Here is a 5,954-nt window from a genome sequence, read left to right as displayed (position 1 = left end):
CCTGTTTTTCGTCATCTTTACACCCAGAGAGAGGAGGCCACACACACACACACACACACACACACAGCCCCTAAACCTACCCATCACAGGAAACATTCTGCATTTTTACTTTCTCATAAAAACTCCTCCTGTGTGATTTATAAGCCTTTTGTAAAGTGGGGCCATGGGTAATGTCCTCATATTTCACCCTCTCCTGTAAAACACACACACAGGCTCTCCGCACTCTTGTCGTAGACACTAAAGTTGCACATTATCACTACACAATCAACACCAGTCATGAAGCATCATCACACACCGACTGCAGCAATCAGAGGACTTTAGGCTCAATGGATGAGAAATGCAGACAGTAGTGTAATTAACTGGTTCATCAGTTTTGACCAGTAGGTGGCGCTGTGACCAATGTGCTGTGGTCAGAGTGTGGTGTCAAGCATCGCAAAGACATTTGTTTTGATTAAATCTGACAAACGGTGTTTGTTGGAAAAGTGTTTTTAAAGAAAATCTAAATCATTGACAGGAAGCTTGGCCGACTGTGATGAACTTGGTCTCTGTGTTCTCAGCATGACCCGAGGCGTCACGTTTCAGTATAATGGGACAATTTAATCAAAAGTTATTAACATTTTTGGATATTTCATTATTGCTTGACCACAAGGTGGTGCTGCCTGACACCAGAATGGCTGTTATGGGGAGAGTGGGGTAAGATGAGCCATGTTTTACGTATGTGGTCATTAAGATAAGATAAAATAAGGCAGAAGTGCATTAAAGGTCTCTAAAGTAATTTCAGGATATTTGACAAAGGGTTAGACAAAGATGGCTTCTTATTAAAAAGTGTTCCTGCAGCTCACTTAACCCCAGGTTAGGGGTAAGTTGCACCATGTGGTTGTAAACGGACCATCTAATTAACCCGCTGGTGCTCGTCAGTAAATATTCTTGGTGACTTTTCTAGCATTAGGTATGTAGGTGTGACCACCATAGGAAATTAATGGGAAATCTGCAAATACAATCTGCAATCGTAATTCTACAATCTGCTGAAAAAAAGTAATCCAGAGTGCCACTCACACACTATACATAATCAGGGGTTCGGGCATGAAGTGCTGAAACCCTATTATTATTGTTAATTTTCCCATGATGCATCATTCCCCATCTAAGTCTGTTCAGGCAGGCCAAACAGCAAGTCGTAGAGACTTTGAGGGCTGATAGTACTCACACCGACGACGAACGGCACCAAGGGATGCCCCAATCGGCCTGACGGGGGCACTACAGTGAGCAAAAGTACCAAATGGCTCATAACTCCTAAACCGTTGGGCTAAGCCTTAAGTTTCTTATATCGCTGGAATCCTTGGCTCAAGATGGACAAAAAGCTCGCCTCGGATTGGTTCGCCCTTCAGGCGCCAATTTCGAAGAAGTGTTTTTTTGTTGTTGAAAGACGTACGTTTACGTTTGCAAACTTCTCCCATGTTTTTGCCTGATTGGAACCAAACTACTCTAGAAATGTTCTTTGGAGAGAGTCTATTAATGATTATGAAAAGAGAAAATTCAGATTCATGGTCACTAAAGGGAACCAAAATGTTCTACGTCGGGGGCCACTTTTACTAAAATTTTTACTAAAATTACTTTTAAAACTTGTGAATGGAAAAAGATATTTTCGCAAAAGTTGGGTCACACTAGCCTAGAAATCTAGACGCACCCTAGCGGCAGCAAATCTAATCTGCTGTGAGTGTCGTCTAGCAACTCTCAATACCCTTCTGAGCTGTAATCGCCAAACTCTTGCCGGGTCAATCACATCGTGTATAGAGTCGGTGGGCGGGGCCATAATGACGGCGGCCGAGTTGCGTTTGCATGCTTCTAGTAAACACAGAAACTGGCGAACGGCGGCGGTCTTTCGAATCAGCTTTGACTGCGACTCTGGAAGACTTGAGTTAAGCTTTTCTCTGAGAAAAGAACAAAGAACGGCACTGAAGTCATTCTGAAGAAGGGAAGATGTGTTCGGAGTTTAGCCGACCGGATACGGTGAATGTTTAATCTGTCAGCGAGCTCTGCTTCACCTTCGTTGCTCTGGTTGGTTGTAGCGCTATCCTATCGCGTGCAGAGGGAGTTTGACAGACAGCCGTTTATCCGCCCCTCGGATTGAGCCGTCAATGGAGAGTTTCCAGACCAAACATCTTGATGTGGGTCCGGCTTGTCAGGCTAATGTCACATGTCTATCAGCTCAAACTTCAGTCACTTGAAAAAATTGCGATGATTGGCCACTTGGTGATGCTGTGAGAGGAAAAAATTTACTGAAAACGAATCTGATAATAAGTTCCATGCAGTGCCTTTGTCCAGGATGCCATGATTGTCTATGAGAACATTGGCGTATCTCAAAAAAAACAAATTGCATCATCGGCACAATGCTGTGAAGTAGCCTGAGAAGTTTCAAGCCAGTGTTTTTCAAGAAGAGGAAAAGAAATTGGCCTTTTAAATGGCCTTTTTTCATCTATGATCTAAGTTTTATTTTTTATTTTGATACCCCTTAGCCAATACCTAGGCAGTTGCTACTCTTCCTGAGGTCCCAACAAGTAAAAAATATATAAATCCACAACAATCAAAAGTCAATGAAACATACAAATCCAAAATTCATTTCAAAGATCAATATCAACAATTTACTCTTGTGTCATTAAATGTTTCTTTAAATATTTTTTCGACTTATTTTTACTTTATTTTACTTCAAATATATAATATGCAATAGTAAATTATTCTATATTTCCATTCCTCTATATGTTACAGTATGTTGTTTTACAGTAGTTTTCACAACAGAAAGTAAAAAACATCCCTTTGATTCATGCCTGGTGTTGAAGTTATGACTATACTACTATATAAAAGTTGACATTACAAGACATTAGGAACTCTAAATTATTTCTTATAAAACAAAGCAAAAATACGATCTTTGAATATCTTTAATAAATAATCTGAAATAGCTGTTCTAATAGTATATCTGGCTTTGGGGAAAGACATTACGCTGATTTATGGATCACAAAAATGCTTTTGGTTTTTGTCAAGTTTACAACCAACTTATTATTCTGTACCTTCTTTGACCAATTGTAATTCGTCATTCAAAGCAGTAGACAACTGGTTAATTCATGTTGCAATTAAATATAATTTTGTTTAATCTGCATACATGATTGTCCATGCACACTTTAAAACAAGAGGAAGTTTATTTGGTAAAATAGAAAATAGTAATAGTCCTAAACCACTTCCTTGAGGCACACCACATTGCAACTCTTTCACATGTGAAAAACTTCCAACATAAAATACACAATGTCCCTTATTAAACAGATAACTTTAAACAGATAACTCACTCCTCCATCATCACCTCCTCACTCCATCATCACCTCCTCACTCCTCCATCATCACCTCCTCACTCCATCATCACCTCCTCACTCCATCATCACCTCCTCACTCCATCATCATCACCTCCTCACTCCTCCATCATCACCTCCTCACTCCATCATCATCACCTCCTCACTCCATCATCACCTCCTCACTCCATCATCATCACCTCCTCACTCCATCATCACCTCCTCACTCCTCCATCATCACCTCCTCACTCCATCATCATCACCTCCTCACTCCATCATCATCACCTCCTCACTCCTCCATCATCACCTCCTCACTCCATCATCATCACCTCCTCACTCCTCCATCATCACCTCCTCACTCCTCCATCATCACCTCCTCACTCCATCATCACCTCCTCACTCCTCCATCATCACCTCCTCACTCCATCATCATCACCTCCTCACTCCATCATCATCACCTCCTCACTCCATCATCATCACCTCCTCACTCCATCATCATCACCTCCTCACTCCATCATCATCACCTCCTCACTCCATCATCATCACCTCCTCACTCCATCATCACCTCCTCACTCCTCCATCATCACCTCCTCACTCCTCCATCATCACCTCCTCACTCCATCATCATCACCTCCTCACTCCTCCATCATCACCTCCTCACTCCATCATCATCACCTCCTCACTCCTCCATCATCACCTCCTCACTCCTCCATCATCACCTCCTCACTCCATCATCACCTCCTCACTCCATCATCACCTCCTCACTCCTCCATCATCACCTCCTCACTCATTTAACATTTAACATTTAATCATTTAGCAGACGCTTTTATCCAAAGCGACTTACAAAAAAGGGGAGAGTAATAGAAGCAACGAAACAAACAAAGCCAACAACCTGTAAGAGCTGTAAGAAATCTCAAATAATTAGCACAGTACACAACTGTTTTTTTTTTTTTTTTTTTTTTTTAATAGCCAGCTACAACAAATACTCACGTACGGAAAATGCCGAACACTGGATTTGGATAGCTATGATAACAACCCATTAGGACTAAGGCTGATGCCCCAACTGTTGTCGTTAATGCGGATTCAGTGGGCCAATGGGTTGGTTTTGTATGGCATTCTAGCTAAACGCGCAGCAATAGCCATCGACAGCAAAAACTCACGTACGCAAAATACAGAACACTGGATTTTGGTAGCTATGATAACTATGTAACATACCCGCCTGAAGGCACAAATCCGGATGAGAGACGTAGATATGATCAGTAAGTGCTATTCTGTATTGGTCAAGTGCAATAGGAAAAGTGCAATTGGAAAAGATGTGTCTTAAGATGTTTTTCACTCCTTCATCATCACCTCCTTACTCCTCCATCATCATCTCCTCACTCCTCCATCATCACCTCCTCACTCCATCATCATCTCCTCACTCCTCCATCATCACCTCCTCACTCCTCCATCATCTCCTCCTCACTCCTCCATCATCACCTCCTCACTCCATCATCATCTCCTCACTCCTCCATCATCACCTCCTCACTCCTCCATCATCACCTCCTCACTCCATCATCATCTCCTCACTCCTCCATCATCTCCTCCTCACTCCTCCATCATCTCCTCCTGACTCCATCATCATCACCTCCTCACTCCATCATCATCACCTCCTCACTCCATCATCATCTCCTCACTCCTCCATCATCACCTCCTCACTTCTCCATCATCATCATCTCCTCACTCCTCCATCATCACCTCCTCACTTCTCCATCATCATCATCACCTCACTCCTCCATCATCACCTCCTTACTCCTCCATCATCATCTCCTCACTCCTCCATCATCACCTCCTCACTCCATCATCATCTCCTCACTCCTCCATCATCACCTCCTCACTCCTCCATCATCATCTCCTCACTCCTCCATCATTACCTCCTCACTCCTCCATCATCACCTCCTCACTCCATCATCATCACCTCCTCACTCCATCATCACCTCCTCACTCCATCATCATCACCTCCTCACTCCATCATCATCCCTTCCTCACTCCACCATCATTACCTCCTCACTCCTCCATCATCACCTCCTCACTCCATCATCATCTCCTCCTCAATCCATCATCATCACCTCCTCACTTCATCATCATCTCCTCCTCACTCCTCCATCATCTCCTCCTCACTCCATCATCATCACCTCCTCACTCCTCCATCATCACCTCCTCACTCCATCATCATCTCCTCCTCAATCCATCATCATCACCTCCTCACTTCATCATCATCACCTCCTCACTCCATCATCCTCACCTCCTCATTCCTCCATCATCACCTCCTCACTCCATCATCTCCTCCTTACTCCTCCATCATCACCTCCTCACTCCATCCTCACCTCCTCATTCCTCCATCATCACCTCCTCACTCCATCATCTCCTCCTTACTCCTCCATCATCACCTCCTCACTCCTCCATCATCCCCTCCTAACTCCATCATCACCTCCTCACTCCTCTATCATCACCTCCTCACTCCTCCATCCTCACCTCCTCATTCCTTAATCATCACCACCTCCTCACTCCATCATCTCCTCCTTACTCCTCCATCATCACCTCCTCACTCCTCCATCCTCACCTCCTCACTCCATCATC

Source organism: Pseudorasbora parva, chromosome 18, assembly GCF_024679245.1.
Source record: "Pseudorasbora parva isolate DD20220531a chromosome 18, ASM2467924v1, whole genome shotgun sequence".
In the NCBI taxonomy this organism is placed as follows: Eukaryota; Metazoa; Chordata; class Actinopteri; order Cypriniformes; family Gobionidae; genus Pseudorasbora; species Pseudorasbora parva.
The sequence above is the reverse complement of the archived record's forward strand: the minus strand, read 5'-3'. Positions refer to the sequence as shown.